The sequence below is a fragment of the Silurus meridionalis genome, chromosome 12, assembly GCF_014805685.1.
Source record: "Silurus meridionalis isolate SWU-2019-XX chromosome 12, ASM1480568v1, whole genome shotgun sequence".
NCBI classification, from domain to species: Eukaryota; Metazoa; Chordata; class Actinopteri; order Siluriformes; family Siluridae; genus Silurus; species Silurus meridionalis.
In genome coordinates, this window is record NC_060895.1 from 4541115 (window position 1) to 4566580 (window position 25466).

At 37.8% G+C, this 25466-nt stretch overlaps 1 protein-coding gene across 2 annotated transcripts in view; it reads left to right on the forward strand.

Annotated features, from left to right (window-relative positions):
- Positions 1-25466, forward strand: part of zgc:172282 (leucine-rich repeat and fibronectin type III domain-containing protein 1-like protein) — a 110810-nt gene that overhangs the window by 10347 nt on the left and 74997 nt on the right. For both annotated transcript variants that reach the window (XM_046863639.1, XM_046863640.1), the window contains exon 2: positions 18284-18415. The gene's annotated coding sequence lies outside the window, so the exon portion shown is untranslated. The remainder of the gene's footprint in view (positions 1-18283; positions 18416-25466) is intronic.

Below are 25466 nucleotides of genomic sequence, written 5' to 3' on the forward strand. Positions count from 1 at the left end.
GATATTTTTGCAAAAAATTGGACAAGGTGGGCGACAAGGTCTTTCATGCTTGCAGAAAAAATGGCGACATGTCTTCTTATTAGCTATCCTAACAAGAACTATTTTATTTCACACTGTTGTTTTTTTAAAGTTACAAGTCTTTCGACTGTATGTCCATCTTTTACGCTAAGCCGTGGCATCCTCTGAGGCTTGAAGACAAAATTACTGCAGTTAAAATCAATAAAGTCCAAATACATCAGTGTTCACTACAACACACAGCACTGATAGATCAGATTATTGATTCCTTTTTTTTGATCCATTAAACGATTGTTGCACCTCTTGTGCATATGCTGACACATTTTTCATCACCCTGATTTATACAGGCGTCACAGAATGCCCATGAACATCAATAATAATTACAGCAGATGTCTTCCAGCAATCGTTCTCACCAGACTTATGTCCAGAGGCTTGTCTTGTCCATGCAGTATTTAAAACTCTCCTTAATCATTAGGAACATTTTATTCCCTTACCATCTTTCAGGTTCACTTCCTGGTCAATGTAGAACTCTTTCAGCCGTGTCAACGTGTGTGTTATGTTCCTAATAGGCATGTTATGTCCCTTATTGGTATATTTAACAGCTAATGATTTTTAAAAAAGCAATTTCCCGAATCTGTCCACAACAACAATTTGTCTCCTTTGTACTCCTTGATTTTCTCTGAGGTATTGGAAGGCAAAGTGAACGTGAATGTGTGTAAACCCATTATTTACCCCAGGGAAAATTCTTTCAGACTGGAAGTGATGTTGAACAGGGATATTTGAATGTGTACCATGTGTGTCTTTAGGTGTGTGTGTGTGTGTGTGTGTGTGTGTGTCTGTTTACTGAAGAGCATTGTTCACAATATATAGTACAAAATCCATGTACAAAATCCATGTACAGTTGATGCTGTTATAGAAGAACAAGCTGAAATACAACCTAACAAAAATAAAATAAAACTAAATATTTAAATAATAAATCTATATATAAATGTAATATTTGGGACACAAGTTTCAGAAGGGTTCTGGGGCAGTTTGGATAAATATGGTAATGGTCTGGAAACCTGAAATATGTATGCAGCAGGGTGCCGTTTGGGATCCAACCCAGTCTGATGTTCAAAGTTACCACAGAAGTATCTGTAAATGTTGTAAAATAATGTCTAAACTTTGCCTTGAATTTGACTGAGAAACCACCGAAAAAATTTTTTTTCTCCCTAAAAATGCGAAATATTCAGCAAAAGAAATAATTTACAAAATATTGACAGACCCTGTTCTGTTTAACGTTAGCGGATAAATAGTAATCGATTAAATCAAATCCTTGAAAGGATTCAGGACATGTGCAAGGATTTGTGTCATGTGCCTTTATTTATCGCAGGCCTCTGCTATAACAAACCAATAAAACATCGGCGGAAAAAAAGCAGGGCTCCGGTGAGGTGGATTTAAACTCACACCATCTTTATTCTCCCTAACAGCTTTTTCCCCTCTAATAACTCGCGTTCTAGCGTAAAAATACTCTCTTAAATATTAACTGCAGATGGGAAGGAAGATTGCAGGCTTTTTTTTGTAGGCTAACCCATTGCTGTTTAAATGAGAGGAGTCTTTTTCTCTCTTTCTTACACACACACACACACACACACACACACACACACACACACACAATTTGCTTTAAGCAAGGTCACGGGTAAAACGTATAAGCCGAGACTTAATTCTGGAAAACATGCTTAAAACTAATTTTGACACCTCGAATTCAAGAAATCTAATATACTAAACATATATTTAGGTATATTTGCGCAAACGTTCCTTGAAAACGTTATGTTCGATAAGTAGTCATTTTATCTCAGCAGTAGTAAATACAAGCAGCCTGCTTAGTGATCTCCTGCTAGCTAAATGTGTGTTATTCACATGGTGAATGTCAGGCTTTGAACAAATTATTGTAAACGGTTAGACATAAGTCTAATCACTGCAGTGTGTCTGTGTTCAGCAGTGCTGTGATCATCTAACCAGAGAAACACGGTCATTGGGAAAAATGTCATATATGAACGTAATTTCACACATATATATATATATATATATATATATATATATATATATATATATATATATATATATATATAAAATAATGAGTTTGTACATTGACCATCAGCATCACTAAACTCAATCCAGTCAGCGGAGGCATTAAAGTGTTCCCTGATTAATCCAGACAGTCGTATACAGTTAGTTAAATTTCCTGCATTTTAAGGCCAGATTTTAAATATGTGCTATCATAAATGCAGAGCATATAAGCATGTTTCTCTGTTTAGTTAATCACAGCCTGGCTGAATATTTTGAGGGCTAGGATCTGATTACAAGCTGAAGTGATTACACTTATGTCTGTAAGTATTCAAGAATTTGACCAAAGCCTGACTGTGGGACTAAAAACACTTTTAACTAGCAGGACATCTGGAAGGCTCCTTGTATTGGCTACTTGTGTAACGTAGACAACCAGTAACATTTCTAAGCGTTGGCAAACTAGGCAGGGGGGAAGTCTTTGACGTGCTAAGACGAACACCCGCAGCCCCTATGGTACCTTAGTGAATTTATCCAACCTTTTTGAAACTAAAAGCTACTTCTTGGGTACCAATTAATGTGAAGGGCTACAGTTTGATACACACAGTTTTCAGTTTGATCTGAAATAACAAATTTGCTCAATTTACCTTTTATTATATGTTATTATTAATAATTAATGATATTAATCTATGTGAAGACACTGATCATGGTAATGATTTCTCGTAATAATTATCAACAATGATTTAACAAAGTAGGAAACAGTTAAATGGGCACCACGTTGGTGACCCCTAATCTAGACATTATGCCAGTAAATTGGTTTCTTTTTGATGTGTACTCAACAGAAAATGTGATGTAATGGACATTAATGCTTCATTTATTACTTAAAATGAATAATACAATAGTGTTTTAAAAGAATCTATAAAATTTGTTAGTGAAAAACTGTTTAAAACATTATTCCTAATGTTCCTGAACATTCGGTCCCCCCGCGGATTCCCGTGAATTTTAAGATAATCTTAAAACTTGCTGTTAGTTTTCCAAGCCGCGAGGTTCCAAACCGTGAGATTATCTATAAATATATGTAACAGTATTTAGAGGCACACAATTGTAAAGGATGTTTTTGGATACACTAGCATTACATTTTCTTTTACCTTGAGTTCGGAGACCCAAACCTGTTGAGACAATGCTGCTGTGCACAACGACAGCTCCATGAAGATATGCTTTATGATTTGGAGTGGAAGATCCCAAGTCGCCTACCAAGGGGATCTGACTTCAACTGTACTCGACAGTTTTGGGATGAATTGGAACACTGGAACACTGAGTGCACCCCAGGCCCCCCATCAGTACCTGACTTTCCTAACGCCCTTGTGGCGAACGAGCACAAATTCCCCAGCCTCTGCATGACTAGTGGGCCTGAACAAACAGGCTCCAAAAAAAGAAGAAACTGGTACAATATTAATCAGTACACTGCAGATCCTATTTGTGACTATTTGTATGGCAGCCTGGGAAAAGCCACTGGCTGACTGAATTCCGACAAACAGCCCAAAAGGGTGATAAATCGCACTTTGATCCAAATTGGATTTTCCTGGAACTTTAATAAAATATAAATACTGTCACTGAAATAGTGTGGATATATTTTTAATCTTGCCTATGCTGTCTGCCTGCAAAGAGTGTGACGAGTCAAAAGCCAATTCAGCAAATCCAGCAATAGTGTTGTTCATGGTTCTGTAGACAGAGTTGTCTCAAACTTTAGTTAGCTGGAAGTAATGTCCACACTCAGTGACTGAATGTCATGCTTTAAATAGTTACACTGTGGTCCAAAGGTCTTGGAGCAGTACTGAAAATGCCATTAATTTATAGTTAAATATACGTTTTTATTATACGATTGATACCGACAGTGGAATTTTCAAAATATTTACATTTTCTAGTATTTTGTACATGCTTTAATGACAATGTGCTCTCGAGTTGGTATGGACTTCATGAGGTTGTGTAAAATTTATGGTCCATTTTACATCTAATCTATCGGAATGTTTAAACAGACTCTACAATTGAATAGATTAGGCAGGCAATCCTGACCTCATTAAATTGACCATGTTAACCACCATGTCTTATCTCTTCTGTTGACACGTGACCAGAAGAAACTTTTGAAACTGATCTAAAACTGATAATTTTGGCACACTTGTGGAGTCCATGTGAGCCTGAGCGCATGCTTTTATTAAGGCATAAAGAGGACAAACCAGATACTAAGAAACTCAAAATGTATGTAAAAAAAATACAAAAAATTCTTTATACTGACAAATGATGTCTTAAATTAAAACAAAATGCAAAATAGAAGCATTTTCACAGGTTCTTTTTGACCTTTTGACGCCAGTGTGGCTATACTGAATATTTAAAATATTGTTTTAAATATTTCAACATTTATTTCACCTTTAGATGATTTCCAATTATTTTTTGGACTTTTTGTCACTGTATGTGTCATAACATGATGAACACAAGACTTATTATTTCTGTTTCCAATTTTTGTGTCCCTTAACTACACACTGGTGACTGGTGACACAAATACAAATAATTCTCATAAATATTAGGCATAGTGTGTAGCTCAAGAGATCAACGTAAAAAGCCTGTCCGGGTGATGAATATGACTAATGCATGAATGAAGATAGACTATTAAATGGTCATACTTATTGTTTCTTATATTTATTACATATAATATTCAGAATAAACCTCAGAGGTTCCCTGGTGGTCTAGTGGTTAGGATGCAGCGCTCTCACCACCGCAGCCTGGGTCCGATCCCCGGTCAGGGAACCAAACCCAGCCATTAGGTTTGCACAAGCCAGTGCACTCTTAGTGCTGGTCCCAAGCCTGGAAAACGGGAAGTGTTGCGTTAGGAAGGGCATACAGCGTAAAAACATGCGCCAAATCGAACATGCGTAATACGGATGACCCGCTGTGGCGACCCCTAATGGGAGAAGCCGAAAGAGAGTATTCAGAATAAACCTCAGAATCTGACAGAATCGGTATTTTGCAGTGGAACCTTTGCGTTGATGTTTTAATCAGTAGAGACATGCAAAGTAGAAGCTAAATTAAATATTCATGATTCAAAATATATATAAAAAAAATCTTTTAATTATTTCCGTTGTGCCATAAAAGAGTACTAATCAATTCCGTTAATATGCACCTGAACCATTTAGATGCCCTTGTTCTATTACACCATTAAAAAAACAGAAAAAAGCACTTAAAGTTCGACTGATAGTGGATTTTAGAGATACTGATAGCAAATTTGTATCATACTTACCGATAAATGATTAATCAACCGATTTTCAACCGGTTTTTAAATGTATACGGTTTTTAAATGTATACAGTGGAACCTCGGAGCTCGCGGCCTCAGCGCTCGCGACCTCGCATGCTCGCGACTTTCATTCCGATCGGCTCGTGAGCAACCGCGAGCTGCTCAAAACGCTAGTTTTAACATTTCTAATCAAGGTTTATCTCATTAAAACACACTTCAGCATACTATATAAAACTGAGTACCCATTACTGTATTTTCTGTACTGTATTGTACTGTATTTTCTGTACTTCTCTACTGCATACTTTACTGTACCTGTACTTTATTTTTTTTAATTAAGCATTGTAATTGCTGTTAATTTACATTAAGTATTGTTAAAATAGTCTAATAATTAAGTGTTATGGAGTGAAATAGTGTTATTTACTCATTTTAATCGATTTCGTATAGTGTTCTTTGGGTTTTTACTGGGTTGGAAGGGGCGTATGAAAAGGTCGCGAAAATTCGAAACTCGCGACCGGTCTTGGTCCCTAACCCTCGCGAGCTCCGAGGTTCCACTGTACTGGATAAAAAAACCCCATAACACTCCATATAAAATAGCACTAAACTTTAATAAAAAAAAATCAAAAACAGTACTGAATCATGAAAATGTGTTAAATGATATAAATATGAATATATTGGGTATATTACTAGGATTATAATAATGAATAAATATAATATAGCACTCTTCAGGCAGCGTGCGCTCTCCGTGCAGCGTGCAGTCTCGCGTGTAAAAACAAACAGCACATGGCAACAGTGATGCGCCTCTAGAGGCCGCTCTCATAATGACAGCACTTAGACACCAGCAACTTCAAAACTATCGGTATGGATTTTTACAGATAGTTCCAGCAATCAACTATTGGTGCAGTTTAATCGGCAAAAACGATGAATCTGTCGACCTCTACTTAAATCCACTCTCTATTTTAATTCACAATAAATAATGTGATTTTAGCTGATACAAGTCACCAATAAATTACTGATGCTTTCAGATGAAAGGCTTCAGCGAGCCTTCGGTCACATGAAGAACAATGATCAAGTCTCGTATCTGAATGCTGCAGTTGGCATTTTCCGACAGATGTCCATCATGCTGTTGATGAAGTTGTAAATATTTATGAGAATTATTTGTAGATGTGTCACAACTATTTAGTTACATAAGTAGATTATTTCAGGGCATGAAAATGATTCTCACTGAGATCGTTTAAAAGATTATTTACGGTATTAAGGACTCAAACATTTTTATGACTTAGGTATACCCTGACTTATATTGATGATAAGTGGTATATATTTTTACATTCCATACACCACCATCACCATACAGACCTGTGACTTTACAAATGTATTTATAAGAAAAAACTGCTCTATTTTATTGACAGAAGTATTCAGACACTTTTGTTATGGCACTTGAAATGTACCTGATTATTTCCCTGAATCATCTGTGAGATATTTTTGCACTTTAACTTGAGTATACCTGTGGAAAATAATACCTGCAGATTGGACAAAGGAACTGGCTTCAGAGCTCAGAGAGAGTTTGGAAGTTTGGACCAACCAGGATTTAATTTCCTAGAACTGACCTCCTTGCAAAACTGAGCAATCATTGGAGAAGAGCCTTGGTAACAGAGATATTTAAGAACCTGATGGTCAGTCTGGTTGAGTTTGAGAGATCATGTGTGGAGATGGAAGAAATATGCAGAATGTCAGCCTCTTCTTGATGCAAGATACATAAAAGCATCCACTTTGAATTTGATTTATTTATTCTATTCCATATACTCATTTAAAAGCATTAAACATGGAACAACTGGATTGCGAGGACATCTAAAAAGCCTGTCAGGTTGATGAATATGTCTAATGCATTGTATTTTATGGGCAAACTTATTGTTTGTAATCTTATTTATTAAATATAATATCCATAGGAAACCTCAGAATACTGTATAAATTTATTTATACACACCTATGGTTCTAAGTGAGATGCTTTACAATTTGAACATCTAAATATGTAATTCAAATGGTGTTTTTCTTCAGAATTCTTATAAATAACATAAGGCCCAGATGTAAGCATTCTTTTGAACCCATGCTAAGATTTTCCTCATCTTTGGCACCAAGCTGTGGTGTAAAAACACAAAAGACTGGCTCTGATACATGACGCTAATCCAGTGATTCATTGCGTGTGTGTGTGTGTGTGTGTGTGTGTGTGTGTGTGTGGCGTGTACATACAAGCAGTTTCTTTTTAAAAATGGTGCCCCGTTCGATTAGCGATGTGCAGAGGAACGACCTACGAATGGCGGTCATGTATTGTAGGTGGCTTTGTAGCAAGATTACTTGTTTGTCTTTTTGAACCTCAGTAGCCGAATGCTACCAGTGCCACCATGGCAACCAGATATATGATCGCCCTTAGCAACAAGGAGTAGAACAATTCGACCGAAGTAAGATGAAAAAAAATCGCTAAGGGTTTGAGCGCAATGTATTTTTTTTTTCCTATTTGGATTTCTAATCATTTGCATGGAAAATGGACAGACGTTGCACATCAGATTATCGCAGGTTTCTCTATGTTGTTATTATTTTTCAAAAATTTAATGTGTCTCAATGCTACTGGTATATTCCAAGCGGTCAGTAATAACATGTGCTTGTGTTTACCTGATGCTGAATCAGTTGATTTTTCTCCTTTACTGTTGTATTTTACTCCAATTAGCTCAGTAATTAGACCACAGTGCTTAATGCCATGCCTGCTGGTGTTTCTTCTATTAGCTCGGTAATGCGATCTCCATTTAAGCTGTATTTATAAATGAGAAGATGATGATGCTAAATAAATGTGGTCCTGCCCATTCGTACATTACAGGAAGCATAGCAAGTTCCAAGACATTTTCTATTATACCCACCTGCTACACTGCTGCTAAACATTTCCACCTGAGCTGAAGAGTACAACCAGGTTTTCCTCTTCCTCAACCCAGTTTTCACCACACTAGAAATATCTCACCTGAAAGAGCAATTTTCAGTGTAGCACGCTCTCCAAACCGAGCACTCACGTGCATGCCGAGAGCTCTCCATGCTTTTTAGAGAGTGGAACATGCGGCTAACCATTTTATTTTTTTTTATCAATGAACTGTCTGAGCTACTAAACCTTTCTGTAATTCGTGTTCCCTGTCGCGCCGCTCCTAGGTGATTTTAATATTAATACAGCCAATATGTTAATGCAGCGGTTGTGTTGTACCTGCTGATCTCCTGAATCTCCTCCAGTGCTTTTTTTGATTCGACTCAGCAGGTACATCTTCTCAATCGCACATTGGATATCGTGCACTCGGTCTGTATGTGACCTATTAACCGCCGTAGTAGGATTATAAAGCCGTACCGTTCTGATTTGTCGAACTCTTCTCAAGGTCGGGTGCATTTGGCTAAGCACCTTGTGTAGCGTCGTGTCACGCCTCGAGTCAAGCCGCATGTCAAGACTCATGAAATGCATCTCAATTCACACAGGCGGCTTTAGCTGAGTTAGTGAAGCGTCAAATTTTAGCTCTTGTTGTTTTTTTTTTTTCGTCGAGTAAACGCAGTGGAAAACCACTGTTTTTGTGCAGTGTATTTAAAATCATAATCTGTTCGATACGCTATAAAAGCCCGTCTTGGGGAAACAAAATAAACACCATCCAAACCCTCTGTTTTACACTGTTTCACGTCTAGATTTTTTAATTATGGCTGGAAGGATGGAAGACGTTTCTATGAAGACGAATGAAGAGAGCAAATGAAACAAATGAGTGAGCTCTTCTCTTCTGTCTGTTGTCTTAGTGCCGTCTTCGTGACAGTTTGTCAGAAACGTTTAATTATCTGTGCACCTGCTGTGGGAGAGTCTAATGTCGATTTCCTGATTTTTTATTTTTTTTATTCTGTTATATAATCCTGGATGTGAATGTGAGTTGCAAACTGAGTGACATTTATACAGGATCCTGAGGAAGTGATGAGCAACAGGCGACACAGCAGATCATCTGTCTACATTCCACCATGTCCTCTTAATCTACCTCTTTCAAATATAAACCACGTGCATGTCTTCCTTCACTACATCCATAAACCTCCTCCTTGGCCTTCCTCTTTTCCTCCTGCCTGGCAGCTCCATACTCAGCATTCTTTTACTTATATAACCCATGTCTAAACTTTCCCTTTCACTACTTTGGAGCAACAGGCAAGTGTAATTAGTAAATTTGCGAGTTTTGCTTAGCAGTGGCTGAGAGGTAGCATCAATTTGGGTTTACTTCTATAGACAGCTAATAAGCAACCATGACCCATCCCGAGGCATCCTGAGGTTTGGCCAGCTCAGTCACGCCCCACTTAATGAAGATTATGGACCTTTAAAGAAGTAGATGCCGAAATCAGATACATCCTGTACCATCTAGAGACGTACCAGTGCCATTTGGATCCCACTACATGTGTGGAGTTTTGACATTAGACCTCCTGGAGTGTTTAAAGGCTCTGGCATGGAGAAGCTGATGTTGGATCTGTGATGATCACAAATGTTGAGCTATTTTATGAGTTGCTCAGTAGCTCCTAGTTTTATAACCATAAAGACTGTATAAGACTGTAGAAAGAACATTATCTATAATCACACACTCCATTGCTCATGTTAGTTCTCACTCTCCAGTGTTCTGTATTGTTTAAAGACTATAATCACAGTCTTGATGTCACCCAAATGAGGATGGGTTCCCCTTTTGAGTCTGGTTCCTCTCAAAGTTTCTTCCTCATAACATCTGCCATTGTGAGCCTTTTCATGAGAAACTTTTCCTTAAACCTGCCTATAAAACCAAAAACATATTTTCCTTTTTTTCTTTTCCCTTTTCCTGTTTATTGACTTTTTGTTTTTATCACTACTATATTACTATTTTAATCCTGTTGTAATTATTACATGCTTTTTATGTACCATGTGTCTTTCAGGTCTTTGCATTCTGTCTTACTTTGTCTCACTTTACTGCACTTCATTGATTCGGTCATGCAGCTTTTTCCATTAAAACATCTGGGAGCTTCTCTCCACAAAGGCCACTCAGGTGCTCGTTCAGTCTATTGTCATTTCGAAGCCGGATTACTGCAAGTCACTCATGGCAGGTCTACCTCAACATGCATTCCGACCCCTGTAACTAATCTAGAATACAGCTGCGTGACTTGTTTTTGACCACGCCAATTTCTCCCACACTGCCCTATTCCTGCGCTTGCTTCGACTGCCCTCGTGGATCAGCACCCACCTACCTTAAAGCGTTTACCGCCTCGTACTCTGCACAACACTGTTCCCCAGAGGCTCTGATGGAACAAGGTAAAAAAAATCATTAAAACATATCTCTTTATATGAAGCCTATTTGGTGAAATTTCCCCTGGCTTTTCACAACAGCTGACTTAAATGGTGTCCTCAAACGAAAAGTCATTCAATTTATCTATTTTTACAAAATGACGCCATCTTGTGTGTTTTATTCATACAGTCCCAACTTCTCCAACAGAGCTTTTTTTTTTTGCCTGTCGGAAATCGTAGTTTCTGACCTTCTGAACAAGTATGAAGATCGTCTTTTAATGGAGACAATTTTTTTCTTTGGAAAAGGCCATCTACTGAGTTCCAAAAATCTAAATGTAAATGTGTCCTTGGGTAATCCAAAAGGCACATGCAAATGCAATGATAGCTCAGTGCTCAGTGAAATCTGACTATCTGATGATGGAAGTAATCAATGAATAATTAGCAATTCATTTACAGATTACACTGCAGGCACACTATATCAAAAGTAAGCCAACCTCCGTCAATTTGCACAGGTGGGATATGACAGCTGATGCTGATGCGCGTGATTAACTCTTGAAGAGAGTCATGCAGCTAAATGTGCCTTGTCAGAAGAAAGAAATTGCTCCTGGTCAAGGGCTGCATTGAGGCAGACAAACCTTTTTATTCACATTTACATGCATGGCATTTGACAGATGACCTTATCCAGACTGACTTACAATTATCTCATTTATACAACTGAGCAGCCAAGGGTTAAGGGTCTTGCTCAGTTTCACGGTGCTCGAATGGGAGCTCATGACCTTCCGATCAGAGGTCCAATGTTTCAATCACTGAGCTACAACTTCCGCTTCTGCAGTGGACGTAGGTGTCAGAGGGTTCCTCCTATTCAGTCTTGTCTAAAACGTGCTGGAAGAGTAGATGCTTTAGTAAGAACCTTCTATTGGATATGGAACTGGAGAGACAGACATGCTTAAAGCCATGGAAAAGCGGCCAGTCACCTATCCATCAATGCTGTAGGCTGTCACTTGTAGAATGCTGGATACTATCTTATACAGAGAAATTTTGGAAGTAGGAGTTGGCGACCCTGGGGCATCAGATATTGTGTTTGGAACTGGTGTGACCTTAATTAGAACCCCTTAAGCATTAGTTATAATGAAGCGGTCGAGTGGTGAGCAACGAGCGTTCGCTGTAAAACCTTTCATAAGATTGGTGATAGTGTGAGTGCTGCACAAAGGGAATTTATTACCAGTTAGGACGTCATGATTTTGTCTGCTTGTCTCAAAGAAACAGGTTCAGCCTTAAAAAAAGAACTCCCCTGGTGGTGTTTGTATGCCCCGCACGCCAGAATATACTGTGGATGTTCAAGTTGCTATAGTGAAGAGCCCATGAGGAGCGGCATCATTGCATCGAGCTGTTTCTTCGAAATTATGCACCCATGTTGTAATCACATGAGCGGATGGGACCCAATCACACGTCCTATTTGGTAATGATGCTGAAATTCCCTTTGCGCAGCACTCACACTATCACCATTCTTATAAAAGGTTTAACAGCGACCGCTCATTGCGCACCACTCCACTGCTCCATTATAACTAACGGCAATGAATTTGAAACGATCTTGCACCGGTTCCAAACATTGCTGACGCCCCATGGCAGGGGCGCCGTTAGGGGGGGTGCAGAGTATGCCAGGCATATGGGTCCAAGAGAACGCTAGGGGGCCCCACAATCATCAATTAAAATGTTTTTAATTTTTAAAATTACATACACACATATTTTAAACAATAACACTGTAGTAAAATAAAATAAATTCCCTGTAAATAAAATTAAACTGAAAATAGGATGAAAATGTTTATTTATTTTTTGACTTTGAGAGAGTGTTTACTCATGAATAAAATTAAACGCATGAGGTTTGTCTACAGACTGCATAAGTTGAAATGTGTTTAGAAGCTCGTTGTGGTATTTAGTTGGTTGATATGTTGAAAATGAAAATCATTTATATTGATTTATATTCATTATTTCATTTATATCATTGTAACATATTATGCAATAGCAAATTATTACATTTCTTTAACAATACAAATTATTTGATTATTAATAATATAACATTGTGTATATATATGGGGCCCAAAATTCTGTCTTGCATACCCCCCTTAAAACTGTTAATTGCGCCCCTGCCCCATGGTTGCCAAATCCTACTTTCAAAATGTCTTGTTTACCTGTGCCACACTGTAAAAAGCAAACACCAACCATGCAAGGTAGCATGCAAACCGTTGCTTGATTTCTTTTGTTATTGCCTGATATGCTTTTATCCCTCCTCTGTTCTTACACAATCCTCAAAATGATTACACCTTTGAATATTTTAGGTTATAAAGCGGGTTGGAATAATGGAAACAAATGGAAACAAAGTGTTTTGCAGATTATTCAAATTAAAATCGGTAAACAAAAATAATCCAAATGGGAATGCTTTTGACCCACAGAATCAGACAAAAAACTATAGCATTTGCTTTCAAAATAGCCCAATTATTGGATCAGAATTTAAATAATTAAAGGACCTAATTGTTTGTGTCATGGTATGCTGGTGAAATGCTGGTTTCTGTAAGCTATGTTTTTCTTTTTTTCTCTTTAGAAACCAGTGAAATGGTTAAAAATTTGGTTTGTCAGTTAAAACTGCGAAAACATCCAGTACATCTTTTTTTAGAATTCTTTGGTCAGTACTTATATAAATATTTGTTGTTTAAAAAAAATTTATTTCTCCACTTATCCTCCCTTTAGGAAGGCTTAAAGAACCGTATTTTTCGGACTATAAGCTGCTACTTTTTTCCCACGTTTTGAACCCTGCGGCTTAAACAACGAAGCATCTTATTTATGAATTTTTCCTGGGTTTTTCCCGGTTTCACAAACTTCAAGCCAAAAACTGAGCGACATAACATTAGACCAATGAAATTTCCGAACGGAAACGAAAAAACGCACCTCACCTGTGTTCTGAGCTGCACGGCTTCGGGAGAAAAAACGCACGACGATGCCAAAAGATAAACTCTCGAGAATAATAATTGTGAAAGGAACGAGGAAGACAGTGAACAATGACTTTCTTGGTAGGCTACTGTTTAGATACAAGCCGCTGTAATGCGTTGAGTCAAGGTCATGGGAGAGCTCGCTAACTCCAGTTGCAACAGAATTCATTATATAAGCACAGACAGGTTTCCAAAACTCGTGCTTTTTTATTTTTCTTGGCAACAGCGTTACGGGTTAGTCAAAGAAACTTAAAAATGAGCATCAGAAAATAATAAGAACATATTCCTCGGCCTTGCACACATGCAGTAATACCGGAAAAATGCGGCGGCAGGCTATTCCCAAAATGCCGCTCTGCTCTTAAAGGAGCCACAACATATTTCACCCGTTACACCGTGTAACAGACACTCTCTTTCGGTAAAGTCTGTGTAAAGTTCAATAATTTCAATGTAGACTTATACACAGCTTATACACAGGTGCGGCTTATTTATGTTTAAAATAAAAATCTTTGTCAAATTCAGTGGTGCGGCTTATATATGGGTGCGCTTTATAGTCCGGAAATTACGGTAATTAAACTTAGATTTATGCTGCTTTGTTAGCCAACGAAAACGTAGATTTTTGCAAAAAACGGTCTCCAAAGTGGATGAATTTAAAAACGCCATTTTGGCGTCGCAGTGTGAACTGTAAAGAAGGAGGCTTTGTGCAGAGAAGGGAAGGAACTGCTGATAATCCAAAGCATCCCACCTTATATTATGTCATTAAAATGTATGGCTGCCAACTGAAACTGGTTTCTTTGTTTTCTTTTTTTTTGTTTGTTTTTTTATTGATGATGTGACTGCTGACAAAAACTGAAGAATGATTTAGATCTATATAATGCTATATTATCTACTCAAATTAAACCAATTTCTTATTGGATACTGCTTTACAGTGAACCAAACCATAATCAGAAAGTAACCCATAACAAAGCAAAGTAACAGCGCAATGTAGTGGAATGTTCTGCATTGGCAAGACTGCAAGTCAATTACCTCACGAGAGTCCAATTATGCATGAATTTTAGTTACTGAACACAAACCTCAAGGCAAATCCTCAAGAACAAGCAGGAATTGATGGTTAAAAAAAGAGCATACTTTTCTGAACAGCTTGATTACTATAGTATGAGATAAGGCATAGGACTATTAAACAAAATGAGCTTTTGTATGTAATGCAATTTATAGTGAGTGGGAAATATGTATTTTAAGGCACATAGCACATTCATAAACATAAACAATGATATGTTGATGAATTGAAATCAGTGATAGAAAAAAAGGTATTTGGACACTACAAATTACCAACATTAGTTCTTTGTTGAAAAGCTGTTGTTGGCTGGTACAGCCCTGAGACATCTGTGGTAAGAAGTAATTAGCTTTTTCTGCATTGCGGTTCTGGCAATTTTGGCCCAGTCCTCCTGGCAAATCAGTTTGCCCAAAATGATTACAGTCCTTCTGTTTGACTCATGAAATCAAAATTGTTCATAAATTTCTAGAGATACCAATCAGGAGGTTGGCTACACCATGTAAGGCCTTCTTGAGCTCTTTTGGCTGTATACTTAAGGTTGTTGGTGTTGTGTTAAATTATCCATCTCCCAGATAAATGTTTTTGACTAATAAGATTAAATTCCCCTCTTTTATATCCTGGTAATTTGTTCCATTTGTTTTTTCCTTTAATGGAATGTGATGCCCCAATGCCATTTAAATTAGGTGTGCTTCTATTAATTCCATGTAAGTGCCTTCACGAATCCACAGTGAATTTCCCATCTCTGGTGTTCTTTGCTAAGTTCCTCGAAACTTTAGAAATCACTTTTACACACACCCTTGTTTATTAATCTATTGTCATAGTAATACAACTTAAAAAGTGAATGTATGCAACGGATATATTAAAAAAGTAAAAACTGTGTGTGAAAACATATTTTTCCGTGCTGTAGTTCAACTGCAAATGTTTCTCTATTGCACTCCTGTGACGTTAACATCCCTTGAGTTGCTTGAGTAGTGGGGAATTCAGTAGCATTGCAACAAATCAGCTGTTACTGCTGTTCCAATCAATCAAGCTCCACTCCACAAGTATTGATTAGCATGTGGTCGCCATACTGTTTACAAACATAAACACTCATTCATCTTTAGTAACTGCTTTATCCTGGCGCACACGTTCTGACACTTCATCACACAATCGTTTACACAGTATTTGCTCTTTGGCCCCTAAATATACCAAAGCTGTGATTTGTGTTGACACACACCTTTTGCAAATAGTGTTTCAAGTGAGCTGTTTGTCCAAAGTTACCTTGAACACTACAAAAACTACAGATGAACATGCCTGCTGACCAGTGGTGGACCGATCAATGCCTTTTCTGCTGGTTTTTCTTTCTTCCGGCTTCTCCCATTAGGGGTCGCCACAGTGGATCATCCGTATTCATGATCCGCATGTTCGATTTGGCATGTTTTTACGCTGGATGCCCTTCCTAACACAACCCTCCCCATTTATCCAGGCTTGGGACTGGCAAAAAGAGTGCACTAGCTTGTGCAACCCTAATGGCCAGGGTTGGTTCCCTGAATGGGGATCGAACCCGGGCCGCAGCGGTGAGAGCGCTGCATCCGAACCACTAAACCACCAGGGAACCTCCCTTTTCTGCTGGTCTAAACTGATGTTCACTCCAAGGCTTCCTAATAGGCATAGAATCATGTCGCCATTTCACTTCCTTGGATAGTCGGAGAGTGCACTAGTCAGAGTTAACAAACCACATCTATAGCAAACTGCACAAGCTCAATTATATTCACATGGAATTAATAGTTTTTCTTTTTATTCCACAATGGCTGAGAGAGGAGGAGAAATTGATTTGATATACTTAAAAGGACATTTACAAGACGGACGTTTCAAGAAAAGCTGGACATCATGAGAAAAGGTCAACCAAAACAGTTCAAAACAATTGCTAACAGCTTTTCCTTGAACCATTTATACCTTTGTGTTTTCTTGCCTATAGAATTTGCACAAAAACACACAATTTGCCTTCATTTAAAAAAAAAAAACTGTATGTGGTGGCCATATTGGTTTTCTAATTAACTACGTTGTTTTAGTAAGCTTCAGACTCAAAGCTTAAAAATACTGGGAATAGTAGCTACTAGGGATGTGCATTACCATAACTGAGGCTGAGGCGATTCACATCTTAACGCGTAGCCAATAATACGATGACTTTGAACGCATGGCCCTTTCACAATCATGCTTTTGTAGTGCAAAAAAAGAAAAAAGATTAAATAAAACCAGGCGTTCTGTTCTTGTTCTGTCTCTTGAAAATGCAGCTCTATCTCTGCTACATAGCAAATGCACATTAACAAATCTGCATTCTATGTGACTCTCAAGACACGCCTCCGTAGTGTTGTGATACGTCATATTTAGCGGTACGTCATATCCAGCGTAAGAAGTACTTTTACTTTTTTCAAGAGCAATAGTAAATATCTCCTAAAATAAACAAGTCATTTGTTTGCTTTCTAAAAAATGTTTGATTGCTAAACTTACAATCTGTAAAAAAAATGCATTTAATTGCAATATTACATCAAAATGCAATATACCGATATATAAATAAAAAAAATCCTAAATAAAAATATAAAAATCTTTAAAAAAGCACTCAATGTTTTTCCTTTATGTTTTAGTCTGAAATAATCCCAAACTTTAAAAACTGTTGTGATCTTGGGCCTGAATCTTCTTGACTATCCTCGCGGTTTTCTCCCTGTTCCTCCATTTTTCATTCTACAGCGTCTTCTGTGTTTTCCTGTCGTGCGTACGCCATTTTCCCATGCAAAGGTTCACATTGGACTTTGCCTCAAAGCAGCTTTAAGCCACGTTTATAAATAAGACTCCAGAGAGGTCCAGAGTTTAGCGGGTGGTGCATCAGTAATAATAATCATTTGCTTTTTTTTGTATTTGAATCACTCTAGTTACTCGTTTTAGCCCTAATAATAAGCAAATTGTAGTATTTGTACTACCATGTATTGTATTGTTTTTTGAAAGTAATTATGATTAAGGCTTCACATTCCCATTTTCATTAAATCCTGATCCAAACAACAGCAACCACAGCCACACACACTATCTTGTACTAAAAAGCTTGTTGAAAATAGTAATGGCACCGCTGGTGGTGTACTAATTCGATGTAGTACAGTATATGCGGTTTGAGATGGAGCCACAGAAAACAAATACCCTTCAATTGAAAACCCATATTCATATGGTGTAACACAATCAGCTGTGACTGGTGGAATAAACAACGGTGCAAGGCGTGGAATGGCAGGACAGAGTGCGTTAGACAGAGGCACAGTATTCTATAAACTGGGAATATGTGAACGGACGACCTTGGAGGGATACGAGCCGAACGGTTTACACGTGATCTTGAATATGAGGCCCACGTCTCGACTGTCTGAAAGTGTTATGGCCGTCTGAGAGACTCTCAGCTTCGCACATGCAAATGCGTCCAGTTTCATTTATGAATGTATCTTTTTCAAGGCAGCTGTATAAAAGTGGTTCAGATTAGCTTTAGCTTTTGTAGCCTTTTTTTGTTTCGGTCTAATAATGGAATAACGATTTCCTGTGAATATGCTTTCAGAACAAAAAGTTAATTATTATTTTTTTTTTATCTTTTTGTCTCTAAGGGCAGTGATCCACCTACAGCCTTGTCGAATTCACAAATCAAGGACATCACTGGGTTTTACTGCACGCCCCGGTCAGGTGCGATCGACGGAATGAGGCTGTTTTACTCTTCTGCTGCACCGTAGTTGTCACAGGTAAGGAAGAGTGTCACACTATGTTCTGTTCTCTGTCATATTGTCAGGTTGTGTCATTTTCTCCGGCTCTAATCAGATGACATTGCAAACAGTATTCTTATCCTTTTTCGGCGGTGCGGATGTAATACGATCTCCGAGTGCCTGCCGGTTTCGATGTTGTTGCTGACTTCTTCCATCTCTGTTCTTGGATGCTGATTGATGCACCAGCCGCTGCTGCTCTGCGCTTTTGCCTTTTTTTTGGAGTTCTCCACCGTTTTCGGATAAATCATGCACATGCAATGCTAAACGCTCTGGAGATTCGCAGACGGCTGATGTGGAAGCCGTATGAGTTAATTTATTCAAAGTGTCTGCTGCATTAGTCGACTGTCACAACGTAGTATTCGTTATTCCGTGTGAGACGTTCTGTTGCTACTTTGCCATGGGCTGTCAAGGATTCTGAGTGAAATCAGAGGTTCTTTGGCATTGGAAGGGCGGTGTTTTAATCAGACAGAACGTCTTCCCACAATGCTCTCAATCTGTCTGCACATCCCAGGCCAAAACGTTACATCTCTGGCTCTTTGTCTGGATTTTTCCAGGCCCATATGGCCAACATTTTTTTTCTTTTAGCGAAGGAGGCATTATAATTTTCTCACTTTTAAAGACGATTGGCTTGGATATAGTTAGCAAAATCTTCTATGCGTTGAATACATTGTATCTGTGCCTGCTTGTGCATTTTACGCCATTCTCAGAGCAGAACTTGACTTTATCTAGGCAGCTTGCATTGGAAATATTCTCTTTTATTGCCACCAAAACCCACACATTTTTGTGTTCTCTCATCGCCTTTGGTTTTCGTTAATGCTTAGGCGTTCTCTTGGCTTCTCTGAATCGTTCTCTGCACATTTGCATGCTTTGTGTTCTGCACAGCGGCCATGTGCAAAGTTTGCTTGTGTGGGTTTATTCCACCACTAGCAATAGTCTTCAGATGAGCCTGAGCTAATTAATGCAATCAAGACCCGTAATGTACAGTGTACACGGCTATTTCTAGCTCTAGCTCAAAGCCGACGTTCAGGAGTTTCTCCATCTCGCAGATGTTGCATAAAACCATCATTTTTATTATCTGCTCTAATTATTACACCTTATTATCAGGATACTTATTACTCGCCAAATAATAGCAGTTGCACCATCTGTTGTGAGACAGAAACATAAATATACATGAAATCTTCATTTGTTTTAATTCAAAATAAGTTACATATGTAAACTGTACAGTGGATGTAAAAAGCACACACTTGTCATAACCAAGATACTCTATATGAACATCCCATTCCACATTTAGTTTCCATTTAATGTTATAATAAGCTTCACTATCATGGGAAGAGTGTAGATTTGCACTTATTAAGCCACCTGAGCGTTAGTAAAGTTATGTACTGATGTAAGGTGAGGAGGACTGGGGTGCAGTCAGCATTTCAATTTATCCCTAAGGTTTTTCAGGTTGAGGTCAGAGCTCTATAGCAGGCCACTCAAGATCTTCCACTCCAACTTATGTATAGGATATCTTCAAGGAGCTGGCTTTGTTTTAGATTTTTTTTGTCATGCTGGAACATGTTTGTGTCTCCTAGTTAAAGTTAATGGGAAATTCCATGATTTTGCATTCAAAGACATCATATACAATTGCATGCCTGCAACTTTGTTGTGACAGTGTGGGGAAGAACCACCTATGAAAGTAAAAGTCAGGTGTCTCAATACTTTTGCCATATATTGTAAGTAATATATACAAGTGGAGGGCGGTCAGGGCCAGCAAAGCCTTCTCTGTTAGCCTAAACACTATCAAAAGCACAAACCTGCACTGCTTCCAGTACGTGTATGTGGATGTTAGATTTTTTGTCCATTCAGATTTCAGCCTCTATGTGGTGCCATGTCAGTCTAATCTGCCCAGGGCCTTCAAAGTCTGTACTGCTGGCCTTTTTACCACAGTCTCCTTGAGAAAGAGCTCTGTTTCTTTAACCGAACCAAATTTTAAATTCACCTCACAGTGCAGCTAGCCGGCCCAGAATAGCGTCAGCATGATCTGATTGGTTGGTCAGAGGGAAACTGTTACAGCCAAGTTCAAACTGGCAAAACATGTGTGTAGCTCTGGACACATTAATACATCTGAGTTACACTTTTTTTATGCCTACGGAGGAATTGATTTGGTCTCAGACATACTTAAAAATACATTTTGAAGAAAAGCTAGACATCGTGAGACGGTCGGCCAACCCTAAAGCTAGCTAGCTTGTCTCAGCCCGGGGAAGGGTTTGTTCTCGACTTTCAGACCAGTAAATACGAGCGGTACCACTGGATTACAGCCTCTGAGGAGTGGTGCACATTATGAGTCTGCATCTCTGGTGAGTAGGTTGGATTTTATTTACATTGTAATGTTTTCATCATGTTATTAGACAAATATTGATTCTGAGCTGCTCCAGATGATGTAGGTGCACAGTTCTGGTTGTAGTGTAGAGTCTTAATTGGGTTTCTTGCTTTAGTAAAATGGTATTTCCTCTCCATATGTGAAATGCCTCTCTCTCTGTAATGCCACGTTTTTGTATAGTATTGATGGTTTCTATAGTCGCGACGTGATAGTGGTGGTATTAAGGGGTGGATTAAATAGGGTAATTCCCCTCTTAAAGCCCAGGTACCAAATGCACGGCCTGACACTGCTATATATGATATTTTAAGATTCTGTTAAATTGTCTATTCCTTGCAACTATTCTTGCTATTCTATAGCAACAAACGCAATCTTATTCCGGCCATGTTGTACTACTCGGGTTCCACACAAAATTATTCTCGTCGCGAGGGGATCTTCTGTTCGCAGCCCTTTTCGATTCAGCTTTCATTTTGATCTCTCTTTTTTCTGAAGCCAATCCTTTGCTGGATTTAGGTCATTATGGTGCTGGAAGGTGAAATTTGACTTTAACTCCAGCTGTCTAACAAAGGCCGGTGGGCTTTCATTTTTTTCAAGCAAATGCCATCTATTGAGATTAAAACTGAACTTGGTATCAATAATGACCTGACACTTATTTTGTGCAAGTGGTGAATTTATCATGGTCTTTTTGCTAAAATGAAGCACATACATTTTTATATTGAACCATAACTGTGAAGATTTTCATATGTAAAAAAAAGACAGATAATACGTTTTTCAAGCCCTTTAAAGAAAAACACAGTGAACATATAAATTATATTAATCATAAATTATTTTATCAAATATTCCGAGTGCTTTACAATAATTTCATAACTTTCTTTCGACTTCTCCCATTAGGGGTCGCCACAGCGGATTCGTGATCCGCATGTGATCCGCATGAACCACCTAATGGCTGGGTTAGGGTCCCTGACTGGGAATCGAACCCGGGCCACATCCTAACCACTAGACCACCAGGGAACCCTGCTTTAGAATAATTTCATAGAATGATGTTAATTTGTAAAAAAAAAATCATGCTTTAATTGCATAATTGTACAACTGTATTAGGTTACAAATCTGGCAACACTATATGTGGTTCTTCCCCAAACTGTTACCACAAAGTTGAAAGCACACAATTGTATAGTATTTACCCTTCATTTGAACCAGGAGACCCAAACCTGTTCCAGCATGACAATACCCGTGAACACAATGCCAGCTAATAAGCCATGAAGATATAGTTTCTAATGATTGGTTTGAAGATCCTTCTGTAGAGCTTCGACCTCAAGCCAATTGAACACCATTGGTATAAATTGGTTCACTGACTGCACCTCAGGTCTCCTCACCGCACTCTACAACAGTACTTGATTTTACGGACACCCTTGTGATGAGCACACTTCAAAATATAGTAGAACATTTTTCAATAAGACTGGCGGTTATTCTAAAAGCAAATGGGGACTAAATGTGGAATTGGATGTTCAACAATGACATTCCAAGTTCTATGTAAAGTGTATATAACTACACAACAACTTTCATTACCGTAATTTCCGGACTATTAAGCGCACCCAAATATAAGCCACACCCACTGAATTTTACAAAGATGTTTATTTTGAACATAAATAAGCCGCACCTGTCTATAAGCCGTCTACAGTAAAACTAATGAACTTTACACAGGCTTTAACGAAAGACAGTGTCTGTAACACGGCTTGTATCTAAACAGTAGCCTCCCAAGAAAGTCATTGTTCACTGTCTTCCTCCTTCTTTTCACAACAATTTTTTTCACGAGTTTATCTTTTGGCATCGTTGTGCGTTTAAAAATCACCATCGGTGAAGCTTTTCTCCCGATGCAGTGCAGCTCAGAACACAGGTGAAGTGTGTGTTTTCATGCCCGGTTGTTTTCAGCGTGACGAATGATTCGCATTTCCTGTAGACAGTCCGAGTGAGCGGCAGGTCAAACGTCAGAGGAACATCATCCATATTTATGATGTGGTGCGGCCTGATTCAGTGGGAGCGCATCTGATTTAATATAAAGGGTTTCATTGGTTCACCTGAACCTGTTCGGCAATTTCATTGGTCTAAAGTTATGGGGTTTAGTTTTTTGGCTTGAAGTTTGTGAAACTGGAAAACCCCAGGAAAAATCCATAAATTAGCCACTTCATTGTTTAAGCCGCGGGGTTCAAAGCGTGGGAAAAAAGTAGCGACTTATTGTCCGGAAAATACGGTATATATCGAACACTGTTACAGCAACAGACAAAACTAAATAAGACAGGATAGTGGATATAAAACAAACCCTAAATCATGATCCTAATGGGTCTCTGAGTGCTTTCATAAAGGCACTTGGAGGTAAATCCATTAAACCTGTAGATAAAAGACTCAATGCCAGTACTGAATATACAGTATAAATACTACATGTTTTGACCTGCTTCTGTATGAAAGAGAATTTATTTCAGGATTCACCAAGTGCCATTTCCATTTCAAGATTTGTTTTAGCATCTGGGGAATTTACCTGCTCCATTTCTCTATTTCTCTATTCTTAATGTGACTATGTCTATGTCTATGTCTATATATATTATATACACATTATATATATATATATATATATATATATATATATATATATATATATATATATATATATACACGTACGTAGCTCTGTTTTGACGGGGTAAGAAATGCGAAACATAAAATTGATTGGCTTTTTTCTTAACGCAGTTTATTATTGTTAACATTTGTGGTGAGCAATACACTTTTTATTATATTGATTAAATTATGTAATCAATAAAATTGCCACAAATTAAATTAATTAAAAAATAAATAAATAGAAAAAATTTATTAAATAGTTTACATTTGTTAGACCCCATTTGGATAATACAGGTGTGTGTATGTGTGCGTGTGCATGTGTGTGTGTGTTTTACATTTATTATTTAATTTTAATTTATTTATTACTTTTAATGATATATTTTGTTTTCATTCCTTCCTTCATATCCTTTATTCATTCACTCCTTTGCTTTGCAAAATTGTCAGGTTTTTTCCCTTGAAGAGAAATTCATAGCTGTTCACTACTGTTCCTTCCTTGAGCCACTTTTGATAAATACTGACCACTGCAGACACCCCACAAAAGCTACAGTTTTGAAGATGCTCTGACCCAGTCGTCTAGCCATCACGATTTGGCTGTTGTCAAACTCTTTCAAATTCTTTGACACATCAACTTTACGGACTAAATGTTCACTAAATGTTCACTTGCTGCCTAATAGTGCTATTCACTTCACCAGTCATAATGTTATAATGTTATTATGTATGGTTGGTGCATGTATTTAATATATATGTGTATATGTATATACATACACTATATTTCCAAAAGTATTGGGTCACCTTACGTTTCCTGCTCTATATTGTTCTTTTCCAAAATGTTACCACAAAGCTGAAGGCACTCAATTGTTCAGGACGTTTTTAGATGTGCTATAATGAAATTTTGCATTCACTTAAACTTGAAACCCAAACCTGTTCCAGCATGGTAAGTCCCCTGTGCACAAAGTGAGCTCCTTGAAGATCTGGTTTACATGCTTTGGGGAGGAAGAACTTGAGTGGCCTGCTATAGAGCTCTGATCTCATCCCTACTGAACACCTTTGGGATGAATTGGAACGCTGGCTGCACCCCAGACCTCATCACCTCACCTACATTAGTAACACCCTTGTGGCTGATAAACACAAATAGCCATAAGCACACTTCAAAATCTAGTGGAACATCTTCCATACTTACGATCAGGCGATCTAATACTTTTGGCAATATAGCTTATATTAGCGTAGATAGCATAGCATAGATAAATAAAATGCTATGGGCACATGGATTGAGCAGCAATCAGGAGACTGTTTGGACCCTGCATGCTGGAGGTTTAATAAATCAATAGAAACAAATCCCTAACAGTCTTGTGAACCCCGTCGCGACGTCAAAGCACATCGAATTCAGATGCTAGAAAGGTTCAATCCAATAAGGAAGTGACAAACAAAGCATCTATCTATCTATCTATCTATCTATCTATCTATCTATCTATCTATCTATCTATCTATCTATCTATCTATCTATCTATCTATCTATTTATCTATCTATCTATCTATCTATCTATCTATCTATCGTGTAGTTGGATAAAAATCATTGTTTCTATAAAGCCACGTCAAATACATTCTTCGAATTCATTAACTTGGGCACGTGATCTTCATCTCACAAAATCTTATAGAAACTTTGAAATGTTATAATAGAAGTGCTATTTTATAATTTTTTATTTAAAGAGATTTTTCATATCGAAATATTTTTTATTTGTATTTTTCAGAAAAGACATAATACTATATAGCAAAGTCAACATTTGCAATTTGAGTTCAATCCAGATTCGTTCCTCTTGCCTACTCCTTGCTGTTCTCCTGAACTGACCCAATGTTATGTAAGATAATTGTTCAGGGTGACTTAATCAATTCACTGTTAAAAAATACTCAAGGTTTATACATTTATACATTTTGTTAAAAGTATATTTAATGCAAAAACCGACCAGTCATCGGACAAGCACATATTAAAAGCCGTATTTAAAATACAATTTGCTGAAGAATTAAAATCTATAATAGATGACAGATGGGTGAGAAATGAAAAGGAAA